At 37.1% G+C, this 24189-nt stretch overlaps 1 protein-coding gene across 3 annotated transcripts in view; it reads right to left on the reverse strand.

Annotated features, from left to right (window-relative positions):
- The window catches only part of CDKAL1 (CDK5 regulatory subunit associated protein 1 like 1), a 426323-nt gene that overhangs the window by 204646 nt on the left and 197488 nt on the right, over positions 1-24189 (reverse strand). The window lies entirely within an intron of this gene.

Consider the following 24189-nt stretch of genomic DNA (forward strand, 5'->3'; position numbering starts at 1 on the left):
GGTAAAGGGACTCCAGAGTTTTTGTAAGCATATGTGGTATGCACTTGTACATTAGAGTATCACCAGCTCCCATACCCATTTAAAAGACTAAATCATAGAAACAGGGTATCTGTCTTCTGGTTGCTGTCAGAGAAAAACATGATCATGAGAATCTTGGACCCCACCCCCTGAACAGAGAGAAAAATGAATATATGTGGTAGTAGGACAAAAAAAAACATTGAACTTTCATTGCTTTCCTTGAGTGTTACGAAATGTTCCACCTTAGCAAGTTCAATGGGATAAACACAATACGCCAGCATTCTAATCAAAAGAACTATTTCAAGTATATTAAGAGCAGCATGTCAAAGAAGAGTTGTACAGCTTCTCAGGTCACCGGCTACAGCGGTAATTTATCCACCAGGCCAGGCGATGTTGATGCATTCCTCTGATAAAGGACTGTCATCAAATTAATTCTAAAAAATGGATCATTCATGTTTTCATCAAGGGTTCCCAGAAGTGACATAAAGGTCTTAATAATGTTCAGAACTGACTGGCTTTTGTCAAGCTGATAAAATTGAATGGCTTTTCCATCCATAAATATTTTTTTCATTCAAAGTTTACACTGATTAGACTTTTATGTTCTCCGTATACGCAGCACAGGTTATCATCCTACTTGCACACACATCTGTTTTTAAAATTTCCATCATTTCTCTCACTAAAGTAATCATTTTAAAATGTGATTTTTTTGTGTGTGTGTGTTTACCTCCGTAAATCAGCATTAACTTCCAAAATCTGGGTTTGTTTGGTAACTTATGCTCAATAGCTACCAGGAGCTACCTCAAACCTATAGAATTATTTTTATACCTAGACAGATCTCGCAAACTTTTTTTTTAAATACTGTAACAGGACAGGCTTCAGTTAAAACTTGGACGCTTTAGTAAAAGCTGGGTGAAATTTGTCCAAGGTATTACTCCACTGACTTCCCTGCAGTTACATCAAGTATGAGCCTGATCCTGGCACACACTATTAAAAAAAAAAAAAAAAAAGTCAGATTCAGCAATGTTCTTTTTTTATTAGGGAACAAACAGTGCAAATTATATAATGACCTACATCCAGCAGGGAAAAACTGAGATTAATAAAAATGTCAAAGATGTATAAAAGATGCATTATAACAGAAAAGCTGTATAAATTACAAAACATTTCACAATAATGCAGTCTGACCATGGCCATCAGTCCAAAAACTGCTTTGGAAACACTGGTTTTTGCAGCATACTCCCCGACAAGTAAATGCACATACAGAGATTAGCTATCACAAGTGCAGATGAACACAAGACATCTGAGATACATTAAACCTATGCTACATGAGACATGCAACCTAACTGTATGTGTGGCATATCTATCACTTTTGAGGCATCTGGTGTGCTTGTGTGTATACTGTCTCTGGAGGCACCAGGCTCCTATTCCCTTTTTAAATTTGAAAATATACATACCCATTTCCCATAAATATGCAAGTAGCTTAAGGCTTACAGGTTTCCACTGAAGTAAACAGAAAATACAGATGCCTGTCCAGAGGAATTCTTAATATTTTTCATTACCCATGTAAGACATACATCTAAGTATATATAATACATGCAGAAAACCTTAAAATGTTAGTTATTGCCTTAAAATATAACAAGAGTAGATTTTACTACAAGCCATTTTGAGAGAAGATTAAAGAGGAGAAGTATGCAACATATGTCTCAGAGAGCTCTAGAAGGGTGTACTAATATATTCTACTCACAAGAGCTGCTGTTTTGCATCCCATCCACTCCAGCGTTTGGGGCTATACCTAACTAGAAGGAGAGGAGATACTGAACAGTCCAAGAGCTGTTCAAAGTTTGTGCAGTCCAGGCTTGGGCGACAGAAGAATTAATGAGGAAAGGAGAAAAAAGCAGATGGTGCTGCAGTACTTCTCCCTGCATATCTGCCACCTCAAGCAGTTTCTATACATGCAAAGCCCCAGGGCCGCACCTGGTAGCAATATAATTACCCTAAATGTGCACTTATGTTTCATTACACCTTAACCATCACTATGAGCACTGATTACAAGTATCAATCCATTTCATTTTCATACACCTCTGCAGTTGTACAGCATTCAACTGTGAAAATTCAGCACTCTCGTCACTTCTAAAACAAGGCCCATGCTGATAAACAGCAGTGGGCCAATTATTTGTCACTCTGTAGGGTGCCAGCAGGGTTTGATAAGGATGACATCACTCCCATTTTACCAATAACAATGACACTAACAAGAACATGTAATCAGCAAGCCTCAGTGCTTGGTCTAGCCGTGGCAGGTGCAACTCTTTTATGCTAGAAGTAAGCCAGCCAGCATTAGCTTCCAGCACAACTACTAAGCTATTTCTTTTACCAGAATGTTAAGCAGAAGTTGGCTTCCATAAGGCACCACAGCTGCTGTCGCTGCTTCTACAGATGCTTTCATTAATTTTATCAAGGACATACTGAAGTAAGTGCTTGATCAGCACAATGGCTACTTAGAAACAGCTGGAGAAATGAAACAATTAACTTAAGGAGACTATGCAAGCCCAATATGCAAATTAAAATAATTAAATACCAAAAACCACATTAAAATACATTTAAGAATTGGGCACAAATCTTTTATAAAGAGTTGCACTTCTCTATAAAGGAGGGAAGAGGATGAGAAAGAAAAGATAAGCTTCACAGCTCTAACTTTATTATGTCTAAACAAAATTCCTGTAACCTGTAAAATTATCCACGTCACAGAAATTTTAAGATTATAGTACCTACTCTATGCTCAGATACTTTCAAAATTAAGTTGCCATGAAGGATACTGCAGTTTATAATAACCAAGCATGAAAGTGACTTTAAAGTCATATAACTTTCATTTTATTATTTGCCGTGAAGATACTTTTTGCTACAGAACACTAGAAATGTAGAAGTGTTATTTCTTTTATGACAACTTTACTGCTCGGAATATTTAAATGACCAATCACTGTACTTAATATACAAGATATAAATTATGTTTTACTTAACCATCTTCAAAAAAGAACTTAATATTGTGCTGTAACAAAGCATTGAAAAAAATCCATTTGCTTACTCCTCCTTATTCCAGATCTCACAGATAAGCAAACATTGATATCTGGTTGATTAATCCTCAAAGAAAATTTCTATTCCTATGTTTGCAAAGAACTTTCCACCTAACAGTGGAAGTTGAGTAGGTGAAATTTCATCTCCCTGCATCTTCAGGTTCATCCAGCTACGACTCCTCACAGACTTTTGAAAGAACAGCAGGACAACAGTAATTACTTTTACAAAAGTGTTTTGGGTAAATTTTACTGAAGTCAGCTTAGATAGATGCAGTCTGGCCACTGCAGATGTGACAGATGAGCCTAGATGCTGTATGTTGCCTTCATTATGGGGTATGGCGGTGGCAAGCTGCTGCAGACATGCCCAAAGAAATCACTGTTATGATGTCTTGAGTAAGTTTTGTCTGGACATGACATTTGAACCTCTTTCCTTGCTACACCCAAGAATGGTAAGAAGTTTCCCCTTCCATGGAAGGCAGAAAAATCTACTTGCAGAAACTGGAAGGCACTAAAGAAGGAAGAAAAGATAAGTCTTCTACACTCTTCCAGTAGTTGAATGCATTTGGCATTTACAAGGTTTAGCAGAAAATGTATTTATTCTCAGTAAGTAACTGAAGTAGTTCGCAAGCGCACGTGTTTCCAGAGAACATGAAATATACCTTCACAGATTAACCAGAAGCTCTTTTAAAAACCCAGAGTTTCTGAGTAAGAATGTCTTCTGTACTGGTAATGCACATTGAACTTCCTTGCACTCTCCATTAACTCTTTTTCTTCCATATCCTCCAATCAGTAGCTCTACTTACTAAGCTTTGTTATAATAAAATGCATTCTACACAAAATTCTGTTCATGTCATCAGTGTTTAAAGAACAGTACCCAGCACAGCTGAAGAAGAATCACATCATAATATAACATTAACTTGTGTGAATAATGCATTCCACAGAAATTTTAGTTCGAACACATAAAGGTAAGCTTCATTAATAAGAAGCACTATTTGAACAGTATTACATACTACTTACATTAGATAGATCTCTGTTAAATGAATACTACGAGTACCTTATTTCTTCCATTGAGACTCTGCAGGTTAAAAATCAGATTTTTTTAAAAAGTGTCATTACTAATGTTCAGTTCTTGGTTGGGAAGTACGTCAGCTTATTGTTTGTCCAAAACCAACAAAAAAGCCTACTCTAATGAGTAGGATTCCTACTGTGCAACCAAAAAAGAGTTTTGAAAAAACGAAGGCTGAAGAAACTGGATTTTCTTGCTCTGCAGAGTATTCATACAGATTAAAAATCGTAAGTTTTATCTATATATGGCAAATTTATTTTGATGTACACATATCTATGAAGACTTCCAGCTTCCTTTCCTTTGCCATTACCTATTCCTTTCCTTAAATAATTTGAAAAGTTGGGAGTTTTTCACCACACACAGAAGGTTAAGCAGTCTAGATTCTGGTGAGCTAACCGCAGAGCAAGCCTTCAAAAAATCCAGTTAAGAGACAATGCCTTATTCCACTCCCAGAAGGAGGAAAATCCAAACCAAATGCCCCTCCTGCTCCTAGCTGGGCAGTATTACTCAGGGAGAGAAGTGCTTACTTCAACAGCATGGACCTTTCAAGTGTGACACAGACAACTCAGATTTCACCTTTGAAATTGCCAAAAAATGTCTCACAGATTTCTGAGGTCTGGTTTTCATGGCACAACTATAAAATGTCACTTAAGAAAGATACAACAGTACACAGTTTCCTAAAGTGACTCAGGTGTTACACCTTATGCAGCACAGAATCAATCAGGTTGGAAGAGACCTCTAGGATCATCAAGTCCAACCATTGCCCCTACATCACCCTGTCAACTAGACCATGGCACTAAGTGCCATGTCCAGTCTTTTCTTAAACACATCCAGAGATGGTGACTCCATCACCTTCACCACCAGCCCATTCCAATGTCTAATAACCCTTTCTGAAAAGAAATTCTTCCTAATGTCCAACCTGAACCTCCCCTGGCGAAGCTTGAGGCTGTGTCCTCTTGTCCTATCGCTAGTTGCCTGGGAGAAGAGGCTGACTCCCACTTCACTACAACCTCCCTTCAGGTAGTTGTAGACTGCAATAAGGTCACCTCTGAGCCTCCTCTTCTCCAGGCTAAACAACCCCAGCTCCCTCAGCCGTTCCTCGGAGCTCAGACCCTCCAGACCCTTCACCAGCTTGGTCGCCTTCCTCTGGACTCGCTCCCACACCTCAACGTCTTTCTTGAAGTGCGGAGCCCAGAACTGGACACACACCGTTATAATCCTGAAGCAATAAAAGGACTGTAACTACCATGAGATCCATTTAGGAAATCAGGCAACAGGCATGCTTAAGTAAAGATGACCGAAAGCATGTTGGGCCAAGGCAGCTACAATCATTTCAACATCTAACATTGTGTTAACTTTCAAATTAATGCCCCATGACATACAAAGCCTCCATATTAAGGAAACCAGTGTAGAATTTGCTGTCTCCTTTGATCATTTCAGGAAACTATACTGTTATGCAATGGTATATTGAAAGGTAACACCTGCCATTACATGGAAATGTAAAACTGGAAAAAGGAGGCAAGCTTTCAGGCTTGGAGTGTCTTCAGGCTTGGGGAGGTCCCATCTTTTCCCATTTTTTCCATCATCGCTGCACTTCTTACCTCACCACAATTTGATAACTGGATCTGGCAGACTTCGCTAAAACTTACTTTCTGAAGAAACCACTAAGTGATTTCCATAACAATCAAGACGGGTACAGGTTATGGAAAGAGATGTTTTCAAATTTCTTCTTCCTCTTCATTGCGACATCAGCATATACTTAATTTAAGAATTGCTTCAAAAGCTCAAGACACCAAATATAAAACTGACATTATTTAGGCTGTTCTACATGACAGATTTAGACAGCTGAGCTCATATCCATTTCACAGTGAATTTCAGTGCTAAAGGACAGGAGTTCATGCACAAGCAAGACAGCAATCCATGTAACTGTAACACACCGGTCTCCTGCAGCATTTCAGTGAAAATGTGTTTGCTACATGCACTCCATGTCTGCTTACCCCTAAAACACAGGACCTGAACTTATTTCTAAGACAAGCTGGATTAGTATCTTAGCATCATTTTTTCTAATTCATTTTTGAAAGAGAAAAAAAAAAATTGGAAGGGAAGAAAGCAATATCCATGCATGACAAACACGATTTCTACTGTAGCATTCTATAAGTAACAACATTTTTCTCATGTCCTTTGCACTTGGTATATCTCTGGTACATAAGGCATCAATTTTTTTTTTGGGGGGGGGGGGGGGGCATTCACCACCATGACAGCTTCTGAGAAACTAGCTTCACAGTGAAGTACAAAAATAAAGTGTCTCTGCTAAAAAGTTTGCAGTCAACTGACATACATTAAACTCAGAACTGAAAATTGATACAAAAATACTTTCCAGACAAGCTGAAAAAAAATCCATGTGTACAGAAGCACATGAAGCTCATAGCTTACTGTGTATATATAATTTTTCACATTTTGTACAAAATCAATGCAACGATAATACATCTTCATCACTATCATCCACTAATACAGAAGACTGGAAGAGTCATAACAAAATCCATTACTTATTTTTACTAGCGTAAACTCTCAACACTTTTTTTATTAAGAATCAAGACTAAAGAAATTAGTTAGGTGTGGAAATAACTGAATGTACAAAACAATTCGATTTTCACCTACAAAGCAAACAGACATTTGTGTATTTCAATGTAGCAAATAGTTCAAGGTTCTTGACTATTTTACATTAGATCCTCTCTCCCCTTTTCATCTGCTAAACGTTAGCTTTGTGAAAAAATTGAGAAAAAAATTATCCCTGTCCAGAATGCCTAGCAGCATGGCCACAGAGTATAAACACTTTCCACTTTTGAGTACCTCTGATATTTGACAGCTATACGAGCACTTGAACATCATTTATCATGTTTATTTTTAATACCTCTCCCTGGGCACAGCTGCCTTGGATGCCAACCTTCTTTTCTTTTGCCTCCTGTAAATATTTGAAATAGCTATTCATTAACAGTTGCAGATTTATTCAGCACTGTTGTACTGCTTGTGAACTGGAAATAGCTTTTATTTTTCTCTCCCTGTCTTTTGGCTGATCTGAAAAAAGCAGCCTGCTGTTTAGGTTCAGTCTGTCAGGATTTAAATTATGTTCCAGCTGAGAGCTAATCAAGGGTATCTGACCTGGTTTACAAATAAACTAGGAACAAGAGGGTTATTTTTTTTTTTTTTTTTTTTTTTTTTATTTGGGGCATTGGGCCCATACGTGAAAACGAACCATGAAGAGGTCACAAATACAATTACCCTAAAGTAAAGCAGAAACAACTGGTCTTCAGAGGTAAACCAGGTATCTTCCTAAAGGTTCTGGAGTATCCTGAACCCTCACTGACAGCTCTTAGACCTAGCTTACATGCAATATTTGTATTTCAGATTTCAGTATTTTAACATAATGTACACAGCATTAAAAAAGGTATTTAAGCTATCAAGACACCCTGGTGTGCACACGAGGAGTCCCAGATATCCGTACAAATCATAGCTCTTATTTTCATGGGGCAATATTGCAGAAACAATTTTTCTGCCCCATTCGACATAATTACTCCTAATCTGTTTCCACATACAACCAATCTGTGTATAAAAGCCATCTCTCTGTAACGTCTGAACTTCGCAAGTTGCACAAAACTCTTACAACACCCATTTTAAGATCAATCTACTTTGGATTTAGAATAGAGCTCTCTGAAATGTACAGGTGCAAATTACACCTAAATTATCGCTTCTGTAACACTTATTAACAAAATTAAATTTTTGAACATCAGACACGTGTTCACAGGTGAGGTTTTTAAGACAAGAAAAACTGCAGCCATGCCTTGTCCAATGAAAAGAGCCACTAATTGGTCCATACAATATAACTAGCTTCCCTCGGAAGGCTGCTAAAAAGCTACATAATACACTTTGTTTCAAAAAAGTGCTATCTGACTAGTCTGACTTTGCATTAAATGCTATGAAAAATGCCAGGGCAGCATGAACGTAACACTTCCTTCTACCTAGTCCTGAACTGCTATTTCATGAGCAATCACAATCACTCTAGCATTATGTCTGACTTCAAAATACTTTAACTCATATTCACTTTTGTCTTACCATAGTAGGAAACACGCAAGGGAAGGTAAAAAAGGAAGGGACAACAGCTAACCATGAGAAAGATCAATCAAATCTCTGAGACCAAGCAAGTAAATTTATATTTTTCATAAGATACATTTAGTATTCTTTCAGCATTTCCTCACTGTCACAACTGGGCTTGTCACCACTCAGAGTTTTGCTCTCACTATGACTTCAGTGAATACAGCATGAAAGATTAGACAGTTTCTTTTTATAACTTACAGATTGTTTACACTTGACATATGCTGTGAGTTGAGTTGTTTGACGTTGAAGTCTCTTGCTTCTGTAAACCACACCTTTTTCATTTAATCACTTAGCACTTTTAAAGGACTTTGGAAGAAAGTTAACTCAAGACTTGATCAGATCAGCTCTTAGTTTCCTATTAAAGGAATTATAAAAGTTTCAATTCTATATTAGCATTAGATATGGAGATTACATCGACGTAAGTCACAACGGTAAAGCACAACATAACAACTGGAGTATCAACACCACAAAAACCAACCTAAACATGGAAGGTAAGCCCTCATTACAAAAGATGGTAGAGAGAAATACTAAACGGATAATGCACACTTTAGATGTAAGTAAAATCAGAGAGAATTAGATATTCTCTGAAATGCAGCTTAAAACCAGCCATGAGTAAGACCACTAGTCGGTTTAGCCTAGTGTCCTCTCTCAAAGGATGCTTAATGGAGAGTATAAAAAAATGCAGCATAAAGTATTTGCTGAGTATTCAGCAAATTGCAACTCTCCGTCTAAGACTTATTCCTATTTAAAGAAAATGGATTTTTCTTCCATGCACCAGTCCTAGCTCTTCCAAACATGTAAACTTTCACTATGTCTCACACTAGGGAGTTTCTCAGCTTTAACCACAGGGTGAGATTAAGAATCCCATTCTCATTTGTTCTGAACCTAGCCTTTGCTAGTTTCACTTAATGCCTTGAAAACCTTGTATGTGATGAGATATCTAACACTACTCTTCATTTTAAGAAGCAGCTGACACACCAGTCACCTTGCAGTGGAAGGGGTAGTGGGGCATGTATGACGTGACTCATTTAGCCCACAAAAAGAGAAACGCAGAAAAGTAGTGTGCAAACTTCATGCTGAGAGATTCTAGTTCTGTTAAAACTCTTATTCTCCAAGAAAGTAGTGCTGTCCTTCACATCGCTGCAGCCAAGAAAGAAGAGTTAGCAGAGGATGTCATCTCAATTAGTCTTGTGAGTCAGATGTTTCAGTGGCACAGAATAACTAACACTTGTTCCTCCAAGGCCAAACTATCCAGGAAGAGACTACTTACTGAATGATAAAATGAATGATTGCTATATTCTGATAAATTACCTTTGGACATAATAATGATGACCTATACTGTGCTTGGTAGGTGGATGGTGCAACACAGTGCATCTGATTTGATAAATTAACAATTTGGATTCTGGTAAACCATATCTGTTTTACAGTAGGAATTGCTTGTGATGTTTTCACAGGAGCCACGGAAAGCTCCAAGTGTTGATTGCTGCATAATATGCAAGGTTGTCTGAGATAATACTCTTATAATGTTTTGAAAATATTTCTAAGTCCAGGTTTTACAAAACCAGCAGTAAATACAGGAGCAAAACAAGTATTACCAACAAAGAAACACAACAAGTTCCCATAGCTGAACAAATATTTACAAGGAGTGAAAAAAACAGCGAAAAAATTCCAATAACCCTGTGGCTAAGAAGTCACCTAAAACCAAACTTTTATTTTCAAACAAAATTAAACACAGGATTTTTCTTCCTCTAAGAAAGATCAATTGAAAAGGTAGACTGTACTTTAATTTGAACTGCTTTAAAATTAAACTGTAAATACACACAAAAACAACTTTGGTAAAGACTTCAACTACTGAATGTGACATTACTAAACCTCATGTTTAACACTCCATTTCAAATAATGCAAACTTAATAAAAAGATATTTATAAATAATATTAACAAACAAGCAATGCCATCCAGCTTTCCTCTGCTGCTCTTCCACTGAATAAGGATGGAAAGAATATAACAGACACTACTTTGGTATAAAATAAAACAAGTTTTTCAAAAAAACATTTTAAAGCAAACATCAGATCGAACAGCTCTTCTGCAGAAGCCCTAGGCCAGGCAAATATTCTGTTAAAAAGCATGAAGAATCTTCGTCTATTTCATTGCCAAACAAGCTTTTTGGTCCTTTCCTCAGCAGTTCTACTAACAGTGAATTACATTTTCAAGGCATTACAATTCACAATAAAAATGAAAGTGATACAAAACTGGCTGAAAACACTTTAGAAGAAGTAAAACCTCCACCATTTATAATCTAAGCACAAGCTCAACGTGCAAAACTACAAGGGAAATACATTGGCAACAGGGTGAGCTCAAATAAAGCCATGATAACTATCCACCAATTTGCATTTGTAAGATTTTTAACACAACAGCAACCTTAGTGCCTACCCTTTATTCTAAAAAGATACAGCTATGGGTAGTAATTACATTGCCTCTAAGAATTTACATTCTTACAATACAATATTTAATAACATGATTCAAAAGTAACTTTAAGGTATTGATTATAATGATAAAATTACTAATGGTATTAAACAGCAAGAAGACAACCACAGCTAGAGTGTATGTTCCTACCTCTACCAGAACAACTCACACCTGGTCATTACTGTCTTGCTACTGTATACACGAGGTGTATGAGCTTTCCTTTGCACAGAGAACGTGGACATGATGCCTTTGTCTTTCAAGAAGTTTTTTAGAAAGACACAGGTGACTGGCATTGGAACTTCAATTTTGTTTCCAGTATTGTACGACCACAGCATTTACAGGCACCTACCAGGAACACAAAGTTCCTTTTATTTTTTAACAATTAGAGATCCGCAGTTCTTTTCCTTGAAAATTTAGCAGCAACTCCAACAATTCCTCGTCGTATTAAAACGCTTAAAACTGTGATTTTTAAAGTCTTCCTATTAACATAGTGAAAATACAGACTGAAAGAAGAAACTTCATATTTCCAAGGAAGTTTGTTCAAAATTACTTTGATATTTGAAAAGCACTTGATATAATTTTCAAAGCTTTACAAGATCATATGGCTTTATTCCATAGCGGATTGATACCTAACTCAGTAACTGATGAAGAAAACAGCAAATTGTTTTAAAAGTCCATAAATTACTTTGGCTTTTAAAAGATATGTATTTTTGCAATGTTAAGCAAGCACAGTGAAAAAGTAATAGTTTCAGATAATTTTTGATCAATGATTAGACTAGCTCAAGTAAAATACCTAACCCAAAGCCACCAGTAAGTTGGTTTGCTGCAGCCAAGCCTCTTTCAGAACATCAGCTTTGAGAAGTCCCACTAACAGAGCCCATAAGTCTGGACCTGTTGTTGGCTGTATGTACCTCTCAGTTCTTTCTACAACCTGATCGCTGAAAAACTTGAACAAGGATTCCAGATCTGCTATTTTGGGACACCTTGACATGAAGATTTTCTCCCACCAAATCTCATGCTCTTCAGGCTGCCAGATGCTTCTTCCATGAGGAGACATCTACCTCAAGAACGTCTAACTTTTGAGACCGGCTGGGGGTACTTTGAAGCATTACCATTCTGGAATCTGAAGGTTCCCAAACTCCTGCGCCATTCACTGTCTGGGACCATATAAAAGCACAGTATCTTCAGCACACATTTTAAGATCACAATAGGAATCACGTCAATCTTCCTCAGAGCCATCAAGCAACAATGAACTGCTACCATATCACTGTAACTCCAATTATGCAATATCAAATAATACCCAAATGATTAAATTACCTCTAAACAGTAGTCTTGTGCCCTGCTTCCTCTGCCTGGAGTAGTCCAATCTAGTCTTGCTAAGTGTGGTGTAACTCTCTCTTCTTCCCTTCCCACAGTATCTGAAAATCTCTGCTTTAATGCTTGGAAGCGTTGGAGGTGGACCCTGCTGCCCCCCTCCTTAGCAATCATCCCTTCTATTGTCTCTTCACTAAAATCCCAGAAGACACTAGCTTCACAGTGCACATGGCGCTCATGGAAATCTGTGGATCTCCTAGTAAGTTGCTGAAGGAAAGTTAAGTTGGAACAGGTGTCTCATGCTCTCGGAAAATGAGAGAAGACATCTCAGTGTGTCCAGTACTAGGTGGACTTTTGTAGGGTCATTTCTTACCCCACAAACTAGATAAGCTTACATACGAAACAGCAGCTCAGTGATGAGAGAGAAGAGCTTGGGCAGATCACCACATCTAGTTTTCCTGACATCCCTCCATTCCCTTGCTCTAAAGGTCTAGTACCATTGGGACACTGAAAATTGTGGTACTTCTAGAACGTCAGTATCTTGGAAGACTCAAACTGTATCACCTATTACTGTCACACTTTGAGGTTTCTAAAAACACACGAATAAACAGTCTCCTTCCAGCTTTCTATTCTGCAGGACACTTCATTTTAAAACACAACAAAATTACACTCTGAAAACCGAAAATTTCATGGAAACTAGAATGAAAGATTCCACCATCTCTAATGACAAAGGCATGTGCAGGAATGTAAGACTTAGAAGAGGATACATACACCACTTCACACCCTTTCCCAGAAAGCAAGATCTGATCATTCAGTTCAGTTTCTCTCACACTTTTCAAGCAGCATAAGCCAACACTGCTGATGAGAGAATCAGTCCCATCTTCCATTGTCCTCAGTTGCTTATTCCCTATACTACACACACCCCGTTTTTCCCCATTGTGCTAACCCAAGTGCAGTCCTGAAGTAGACCAAACTGGAGAACCAATCCAAGTTAAAACGCGGGGGTGGCTGGTTGTGGTTGGCGGAGGCAGTAGGGGGAGCGACCAACATTCAGTTTTACCCCAAGACCAGTTCACCAGACTGCTTCATACAAGGAACTCACCCCCAGCAAGAAAGCAGGTGGCCTGAGGAAAGGATGGGGAAAAAAAAACGGGGGGGGAGGGTGGGGGGAAGGGAGGGGAGAAGATGGCCAAGAAATGCTTCTTTTAGTTGCAGTGTTTACTTAAAGTACAGCTGAATCTATAGGCTAAGGCTGAAGGTCAAGTAGTATTTTTAATTGCATACATCTCTGCTTTGGTTCTTTTGTATTAAACTTTTATTTCAAACAAAAATAAAACACACCTTTTTCCATAAAAAAGCAAGATCAAACAGATTGGTTGTCATTCAAGGATTTAACATCACAAATGCTAATGTTTGAGTAGGAAAATAAAAAGGAATGAGAAGACTGAATTATACAGAGCAAATGTGACCAAAACTTGTTTTTTTTTCTGTTAAAGAAAAAAATACAACCTTTGTTAAACAGACTTCTCTGCTTCTTTAATCTGCCAAAGTTAAGAGATTAGTGGAGTCTTGTTGTCTGTAGGAGTCTTAGTCAGACATGCAAAATAAGCATTCACATACATTTTATATTCTTCTTTCCAACAACCCATGTGCAGTCAGAAACACTTTATAAAAAAGCAATATTACTAGACTAGGTTTGATGGAGACAAAAAGGTAATCTGGTCATGCTATGAGAAATTTTGGCAACACTGTCAATACATCTGGCAAGATATTCTCTGGACAATGCCTACGTACCTCTGACAACAACGTACAGAGAAGACAGCATTCTAAACCAACAATTATCTGGATTTTCAGAAAATATGCATTTTATTTCCTATTACAGCATTAATGGGCTTTATATTTTGGAACAGAGAACTATGACACAAACAACATTTCAAAGCATCCAAGGAATCCATTTAAATCTATTCCAACTTACCATAATAATCTCCATTGAGAAGAAATTATTACTTTCAGAAACACAAGCCAGCACATGCAGACTTTGAGCCCTCATGAAAATCTTTAGGGGCACAGCTCCTCCCCAAATGAATGACCGTTCCTTGTTACTGCATTGTCTTTCTTCCAATCTTTCCTAAATAAGAGTCTTTCCTCTGTCATCCCATGCAAGGCCCTGGACAACATCTTAGTAGTAAATACATGACTGACCGCTTATTATCCTGTGATTATATCACAACATTACAAGCTCTTTGGGGCCACCTCCTTTTTTTTTTAAAAAAAAAAAAAAAATGTACACAGTACTTAAACAGTAGAATCCTAATTATACAAACAGTAAAGAGTGCTTAAGTGGTTTTCCTTGCAAGGGAAGGGACCAGTTACAGTTTTGCACATTACACTGCAAACTTGCAGAATCTAGTGTGATTCATTTGTGTCCTAAATGTGGCATGGACATGATTTCTTGGAGAATTAACTGTTAAGGCATGGTTGTTATATGAGGCTGCAACATGGACAACTACAGAGATTGACTGGACTAAAACCTCTATCAACACCAGAAGAAAGCATTAACACATGGACCGAAAGAGGTTCCCCTTCCTCATTTCTGATGCCTAGTATCCCAGAAGAACCGGCAATAAAGAAAAAACCCATAATGCATGAAATCAGCCTAAGGTACAGAGCATGCCTACAAAATCTAACAGCCCAAATCTACTGAGTCTCCATAAAACCCATATGAACCAAGCACAAAATTAAAAAAAAAAAAAACCAAAAACAAAAACCACAAAAAACAAGTGACCTGAGGCAAAGTATCTACCACAGCAAGGCAAAAAGGCCTCCATAACTTTTCAATAAGGGAAGTTTTTCTTGTTTCTAAACTTTTCTACATTAACACTTTTTCCCTAACGTAATTCTTGCAAATAGATGATTTTAACTAGAAGTATCAATTAAAGTTTGACAGAGTTATATGGAAATGGAAGCAAGATTATATTACTGAATGTTCTTGGCAACTATAAAATTAGGAGATGCCATGATCTACACCCTTAATGAAAATATTAACAACATTTTAAAATAAAGCTGAGCCTTCTGCTGATTCTTAGCATTTCTGTGAAAAACAGTGGCATGTTGTGAATCCCAGAATCCTTTGTGGCCACAGGGCACAAAGATGATCAGCATGTTTAATATTTTGATGACAACATCAAACATACCGCAAGTGCGCTGCAGAGTGATCAGCCTTTGGCAACAGATCTTGAAAACACCAAATTTATTCTGCATGAGTCTATCACCTAGCACGTGGAATAGGTCTGAAGCATTCCGACAGCAGTGGACTGACTCCATATATAATAAACTACCAATGCACAAGAATGGCTACATGGTTTTTAGATCAAAGTCAGTTCACATCTGGTCATCTCAGAAGGAGACTTCAACTCTAGCTGCAAAAGACCAAGTAAAAACATGCAAAACAAAGTAAAAACATGCAGAGAAACAATAATTTTTTTAAAATGCAATTATTTTTACTAGAATAAAGGAGTGGCATAAGAAACACAGAGATACATTTTAACACTAACTAAAGGTCATAATGAAGTGAATGGAGGAAATTATCTCTCCACTAAAGCTAGGTGCAGGAATACATGGAACTGGGAACTCACATCACCGTACAGCAAACAGGAAGGCAAACATACTGCCATCTTTCAGGAGCAATGAGCAAATACAAAAGAGAAACTTTACAAAAATGTAAATGCAAGGTGCATTATTGTGAAAACATGTCTGAAATGAGGGGAAACTCACTGCCCTAATGCAGTTTTGAGAAATTCTGGAGGGGACAGGAGGAGGAACACCGTTGGTCAGACCAGAAGAAACTGTTCAGCTCAATCATGCAATGGAATATATATGATATCCTGTCTTGAATGAAACGTGCCTAAAAATTTCTATAACTATGCAGTAAGATGAGATGTTCTCCCACATGTAAAAGGAAATAGCACAGGTCTCTGCTCAGGTATTCTAACATGTAAGTTCAGAATGCAGTAAGCTAGAACAGAACAGAAGGGATGAGTTGGAAGGGACCTACAAGTACCATCAACTCCAACTGCCTGACCAGTTCAGGGCTGACCAAAAGTTAAACCACATTAGTAAGGTCATTGTCCAAATGCTTCTTCAACACTGACAGGCATGGGGCATCAGCCACCTCTTTGAGAAGCCTGTTCCAGGGTTTGAGCACCCTCTCAGTAAAGAAATGCTTCCTCATGGTAAGTCCAAACCTCCCCTGAGGGACGCAGCTTTGAGCCATTCCCATGCGTCCTGGCACTGGGTACCAGGGAGAAGAGATCAGCATCTCCCTCTCCACTTCCCCTCTGAAGGAAGCTGGAGAGTGCCACAAGGAAAAAATCTAGGCACCAATAATTTAATTAATTGCCACTGCATTTCTCAAGTAAAATGACAAATAACGCATAGGAACCTTTTATGCAAGACATGCTGAAGACAACAGAAACAGCTGTAACACATTGGTAAACTTGACTGTATAGCAGAAACATACCAAAACCACGATAGGGAATTTCTTTCTGAACCAAGAGGAAAGCTCACTAAACTTCTAATTTTCATACTCAAATGAAGCTTGAAAATATCTGCCATACTGTAATTTACTCCTGAAAAGACATCTTTTTACCCTTTTAAATATCTCTTTGCCATATGATGTTGGTTATCTGTGTTTAAATATCTGTTACACAGCAGTTTTTACACACCTGAAGACATTGTTTCTAATCACTACTGATGGCATGTAATTATATCTTTTTCTTTCAGGATCAGTAGAAAAGTTTACATGGGGCCATGAAAAACTTATTCATTATGCTATTCCATATAACTCTAAGAAATGACAGGCTGGTACCAAAATATTTATCTTGGCCTAAGTATTCTGTGCATTAGCAAAGTCAGCAGGAAAAACTTAAAACATTCAAAAGACGATACAGAAAGAATTTTAATAAACTTCATAACAACAACAAAAACCTAGCTCTTCAGCTGTAGCCAAAAAAGCACAGAAGAACAAAGAGAAGTTGTTTATCTTAGTGTCTCAAATAAAGCAGCCCAAGATCCCCGGAATGCAACTTCAAATTTTACTTTAAGGAACAATATTAGAATCAATCCTGCTTTTCCTAGAAGTCAGTAAAAAGGCTGACAGAAGAGGTTTATCTCAGAAAAACACTGTCACCATTCTCCTCCTTCCCCTCAAAATAAAAAGACCCAAACAACAGAAGGAAACACTATGAATAGCAAAGCTGGGTATGAACCAGGATTATCTGCGATACAGAAAATTCTGCTCTCCCAAAAAATTCAATTGGAAAGGATTTAAGAAGTACTATGGGGTTTGGGTTTGTTTTTTTTTCAGGGTGAAGAGTGTTTGTTAGAAAATACTTCAATATAAAATTTTCCTGTCTTATATAAGTTATAATGTATGTATCAGAAAATTTTGATTCTATAAACCAGGAAATAGAGGCAAAAGCACTTCGGAAAAGAAGATTCGAGCATTACATTATACAACGCTAAACGGAACACATTCAGCTTTTTCTACAGAACTTTCTTTAATTCAATATATTCCTGTCAAAAATTCAGCATTTTGAGAATTTGACTATTCTGACAGAAAAGCATTCCATAAGACAATTTAAAACCAATTATAGTGGGCATGGACTTCACACTCTTACAAGGTCACTCTTGCTTCTAAGCGAACACGTAGAAGCTAATATATTCTACACCTTCAACACATTCTTTTCTATCAGATATTAAAGATGGGTTTTATTCCTTCTGAGTTTTTTTGGGGGTAATGCATAGTGTGACTTAAGTACAGGAGAACTCAAGAAACAGCCAACCAGCACCGAAGTTTCATGTTTCTTCATTACATTCACCTTACAAGAAAATTTTGTTTGGCTTTTGCAACCCTTTTTGGAGGTGTTTAAAGCTACTACTAACATTTCCTTTCTCACTCTCGAGCTTTCTTTAGTGTGGCTAAAGCAGCAAAAAAAGACGAAGATATGGTCTGCATTTACAAGTACAACCTGTCTTTACCTTTGCTTTCTTTTTGCTATAAAGGACACAGCATTAATAAGTGCCTTGAGATTAACTTTCTTAATTTTATACTAAACTTTTTGCTGTGCTGCCCTGGGCAATAACTGGTAAATAATACTAAAAATTTTGCTTTTTCAAAGCTGGTTTTGCTGAACAGAAATAGACCCTTGCCAAAGTTTAGCTTACAGCTTTTGGCGAACAAGCATCATTTCTGTATTAAAATCATCAAGCTTTCACAAGAAAAGAAAATTTTAAAAATTTAAAATATTTCACGTGGAATGAAAGTGAAATGTTTCAGTGTAAACATTTTCCACAGTAAACCATTCCCTGAAAAAAAAATTTAAAAATCGCCCCACTCGCAAATGTTATGTTTGGTGTCAGAGCTGACCTGTATTTTGAAAACCAAGGGGTACGTTGAAAGCCAAACAAAACATTCAAGTTGATCTAAATATTTAATTGAATCCAAAATAAAACAAACTCTTTTATTCTGAGAACAACCAAGCAAACATATTTCAGTTCTATACAAAGCAGATTTCCCAATCTTTCCTTATGACCGTTGAATTTAGAAAAAACAAAACAGCAGTTCCAAAAGACTTGTCCATCTAATTCAACTAATTGACCAGTTGTCTGCCATTAACATGATATAGTTTAGTCTTCCTTTGTATTTAACAATATACATATAATGAGGAGTTTATCTTCCCCTTTCTTCCCCACACAAAGCACACCCGAATCTATCCTCACAACAGAGCATGGTGTCTGACTATGTGCTTGAACCACACAGCGCAGACTCAGTTTCAGGGAGTTTCCAAGCATTTTCAAGCATAACTCCAACAGAAATTAACAGCCACAAAATCAACATCAAGTATCAGTTTGCTCATTGTCAAGATCTGAGCTTATATGAACAATGGAAATTCAGTTCCCAGACAGCAATGGGTAACACCAGTGCACTTTTTTTGGTATTGAATTTGTTATCCAACAAGTTTCTCAACTAAGTCTCTTCATCACATGGCTAGAATGGAGGAATAGTTAGCTTGCTTTCGGGACTGTTGCAGAAACCGCTGAATAAAATTTAGGACAAAGCAGCACGAGAAAATGCTTAACTTCTGATAATGCTGCTAGGCTACAGAAGAAAACATCAGTGTAATAGATACCTATACTTTTGACACTAGGAGGGTAAAAAGGTTAGTGAGCAAGGAATTAAGTTAAGAAAGCTTACCAGGGGCATGCTTAGGGTCATTAACAAAGGCCATGTTGAAACCACTAAAGCAGCTTATTCATTCCTGGGTCTGTGTCCAGGCTCTGAGTAAGTGTTTATCTTGCATCAAGGTGAGACCTGCATATACAACAACCGATCTCTCTACAGTCTTAGTTTCGCCCCTAGAAGGACCCGGAGTACACAGCCCAGGTCTCCAACTGGGTGACTGGGCACCCAGTCCCTTGCAGCATGTTCAAAGACCAAATCCACTACCGAGGTAGCCTAAGCATCCTAATTGGTACTGCTTCCGCCAATTAACGGGAAACTAAAAACATTGCTGATACTTAGTATTTGTCCTTTCATGAATAGCAGCTGCTCTGAAAACATACAGAGAGCTTACTGGTAGTTGTGCAGGAAGAAAAACCATTACCAATTAATAAAGCAGAATGTCTTGACAGCACCTCATCAGAACTACTAAAACCAAAGACCCTTAGCAAAGCTCAGTGATCTGAAAAGCTTTGGAAACCAGTCACACTACACAAAATCAGTTGTTATCATTATGCATAAACACCTCTTTACGGTAATACTTGTAGAGAGAGGGAAATATTTAACATTAATCTCCTTTAAACTCTCAACACTTCAAAATCTACAAGATTAGGGATAATTGCTAGAGACGACTAATGAAAGTCACGATTCAGAATCTTTGTTTAGATAGCTCCTCTGCTTTGTCACGCTACATTTTGTCCAAGATTTCCTAAACAGAAGTGTTATCCAGAATTCAACACCATGCATACCAGTGAGCCATCATGCAAATAATGGAATAAAAATAAATTATATTTTGCCACTGCAATTATTCATCCAGAAGCAATTGTTCCACACAGCTTCAGGATACAGGAACAATGTTTCCCAACAGGACTTGACTTTCATTTGAGCTCCCCCGTTGCTACTATAAATTAAGCTAATATAGTAGTAATTATACAATGTATATGTTAATAGCAGTCTATTCCCTGCCATCTGCAACAGGCATGCAATGCTAAAGAAGTGTAATTTTGTACTGGTACATGCATAAGATTTGAATTCTAAACTAGAATGAAATAACAGCTGATTCCATAAAACTATTTATATTTTTAACTTAGTTTGCTGAACCAGCAAAAAATGTTGGCAATATATAGTACTATCTTTGCCCAGAAAGTCTCTCACAATATGTAGGGTTTACAAATCACCAGGTAGCATCATCAGTTACATGTCTTTTTACAGTCATTAAAATACCTTTTTTTTTTTTTAAAAAAAAAAAAAAATAAATCAATTTAAAGTCTTCCAATTTAGCCAAAGCTATCCCAGGACACCACTCCACACAACATTCAGAGCTCAGGCTTGTTTAACTTTTGCATCTCCTTGGAACACTGTTCACTAATGGCAGCTACCCCAGCCTTCCACTTCATACACTAAGCAAAAACACATTGTTGTACATAAAGTAGCTTTGGGAAGGAAAGAAAGAGCTCTCTCATAACTGCAAATGCAATTCCCTAAAATACAGCACTGAACATGATATAGCAAATTTTGAAAAAAATATACTAAATTGATGACACAAAGAAAGTGCTGTACTATCGGCTGTAGAAAACGTCTTTGCATAAACATCCTTACAGTAGATATTTGTTCTCTACTCAAAGACCACTTAAGTAATTTCGCAATACTTTCCTTTACTAGCTGTCTTACAGAAGTCTGATATATAATGCGATTTGACAAGGCTGTCCATGTAATAAAGAAAACGATACAACTACTTCCTACCAGTTGAAATTTACAGAAAAAGCGAAAAACTCAACAGCCTCCTTTCAACTTCAGAGAGACTATTTTGTTAAAAACATTTCGTGAATTATTAAAGTTGATGTCAGCTGTAACTTCAAAACTATTATGGAGGTCAGCCAGGAGACATAAACCCATACAAAGTATGCAAACAAACACAATTTCAGTACACCTTAACACTTAGTCCAATGCATTGTGAATGTACCCAGCATGTACCAGAAACCTGCAACACACTTAGTTTTTGTGCACTTTATATTGAATTTAAGATATTAAAATAAAATACAAAAAGAAAAAAAGAAAACCAGTTTATATCAGAGGTTGGAAAAGTACAAGATATAGGCTGATATCTGTTCAGTCACAATGATTCCAGCCACCTCTTTTTAATCAGTTGATTTAAATCAACTTTATGCTTACACAAATAATCTGAACACTCATGTAAATTATTACAGCTTTGTCATCTGCTATCATCTACTTACCACTCTCAGCAGAGTCTTAAATTTTTAGAAAACAGACCAAAAAGATGAAGGTTTGGACCCTAAAAACTGTGGAAATAAATACCTACTTACCTACATACAGTATGCAAAAAAGACCCCAGCAGCTAAATAGAGTTACAGAGCTAAATTTTTAATAAAAGCCTAAGATTTTCAGAAATCTTCAGAAATCATCTTGGAGACAAACATCAAAGAGAGTGATGACTGTCAAGCACCACCTTACAGCTGCTGTCACACAGATATCATATTATTTTGTACCACATTATTAGCAGTCCAAGACTGGTCCACTGACAACCTGAAATGGCTTGCAGCCGAGTAATGCAGCATATACTACAGCTTGGAAATACTTCCTATATAGAGACATCCTGCTCAGAGGCTACAGTACAGAAGTGACTAAAGAAAAAAATCAGGAGTATCTGATCACAACACTTAAGACTGTTCTGGCAATATACTGCTGCTAGAAATACTGTTTCTAGATGTCAACTGAAATCTTATCAAAGTATGATCACCTGAATACAGCATTTGAGAGAGCTTTTTTGTTCTGAGATTTAAGGACCTGTAACAAAATGTCCTTAAATACAGCTCTTCTGATCCATTGTCAGTGTGTTCCACAACCAAAACATCTCACCTTTGTGGCCTATCAAGTTGTGTACTGTAAGAATATATACATACAAAACACTGCAAACAACATCAGTCTGTCTTTTCTTACACGATCTGATCATGCAGTTACACAAAATCATCACATACTCTTTTGCTGCTGAGACACCTCAGTTCTCCCAAGAATAATTCCAAAGTGGATAAACTTTTCATCACACATCTGTACCTCTCTGTATTTTTCACTAGAGCTTCAGCAACACATCTTCTGAGAAAACAGAAGTGATTGCTGAAGAGATTGTGGCTCAGTAACTCAGCAAGAACTTTAATAATGACTTTGAATTGCTTAAGTCTTTCACTGGATTGATGAAGTTTCTACAGTCCAGCTGCAGCAAGCTGGCTGTAATAAATTTTCCATATACTGCAAACTAAGTATCTGACTATTTCACGCCTGTTTCTAAGTATGTGAAAGCTGGAGGCAAAGCCTGTCATTTTACAACTCAGTACTTGCTTCTTTCCTTATGTCCTCTAACAAAGGTACTAGTGTAAGGCCAAATAAGAATAGAACTCCCTGGAGATGCCTGCTGTGATACACGTCATAGCATTTCTTCAAGAAATTTCAAAACAATAGCTTAAGGGCAAGTTCTTCCATTAGAAATCAAGTTATTTTGAAAGAGTCAATATTTATAGTAAAGTCCACAGTACAACAGATGAATTGAATTACTGAATTTTCAATCCAAATGTACAATACTTGAAGTTCAAAATACTTTCCAAAATTTCACATTTATGGTCTGCAAAGACAAACAAAACTCGAGTTTTCTTTCTTGTTATATCAAGTAAATACATCTTTATGTTAATTTAATGTGGAATTTACAGCATGCAAATACAACCATAACAGGACAGACAAGCCTGATTTTTTTTTCCATACGTACAATAAATCTAAATAAAATTTAAACAGTTAACCTAAGACCATAATCCTGACTATATTACCCGTATCTTCTTTTCTCTTTGACATATTCCCTTGCTGAATTGTTCAAAGTTTCTTTAGAACAATTCAACAGCTATATAGTGCTATCAGAATAAACACTATTCTTATGGTACTCGTAAAATAAAAGTACTTCAGAGTTACATCTGTATGAAAGGAAAAGAATGCAGTGTTCCTTTTCTACCTATATGTCTTGCCATCACCAGGCATTTACTTGTGTCTGGTAATTACTGGATAATAGTAACCATAACCATGAAATGGCAGCTTTTCTCCTGCACAGTGACTACTTACAGATTTCAAAATCACCTGTCTTGTACTACTGAAAACTTCTAGCTTTCTGAAAGATGTTTCCTGAATTGCTTCTCCACCAAAATAAGAAATGTATTTATACATCTTGTATTTGAGTGACTGTCCATTTCATAGTATGCATACGGGTTTTAGAAACTTGTCTTACTAAAACAAGAAATCTGAGACATGACAGAACTCCTTCCTATCATAACAGACAATCCAATTCACAGCAACAACAGCACTAACTGTACAAACCTAAGCAATAGGAGAAATTGTATGGCAATTATAGATAAGTTTCATGGAAGAAAAGAGAGGAGCTTGGCTTTCAATAAAAGAAAAGTAAAAGGCATTTACAATCTTAAGGGAGAACTTTCTGTGCGGATAATGTAGAACTTAGAATTTGTGAACATGGGCTTTGATTAGGAAAAGGACTCTTCCTTGCACACTACTGACAGGAATAGCCAGAAGTTCATCACTGACATAAACAAGGTTCATTATGGATCCCTAAAGAAGGATGGACGTAAAAACACATTGAATCATTGGAGACCTACTTCTTACTAGAACACTTGCAACACTCAGAGCCATAAGTGAAATCCAATGCATGTACTGTTTGTACATGCACAGAGGGAGTGACATCACATGTTGTATTCATTGCTCTGCTTTTGATTCAAAGTATTTCATACAAAGATGGAAGGAGATGCTACAGTTGAATTACC

The sequence above is a fragment of the Nyctibius grandis genome, chromosome 3 (assembly GCF_013368605.1).
Source record: "Nyctibius grandis isolate bNycGra1 chromosome 3, bNycGra1.pri, whole genome shotgun sequence".
NCBI lineage: Eukaryota > Metazoa > Chordata > Aves > Nyctibiiformes > Nyctibiidae > Nyctibius > Nyctibius grandis.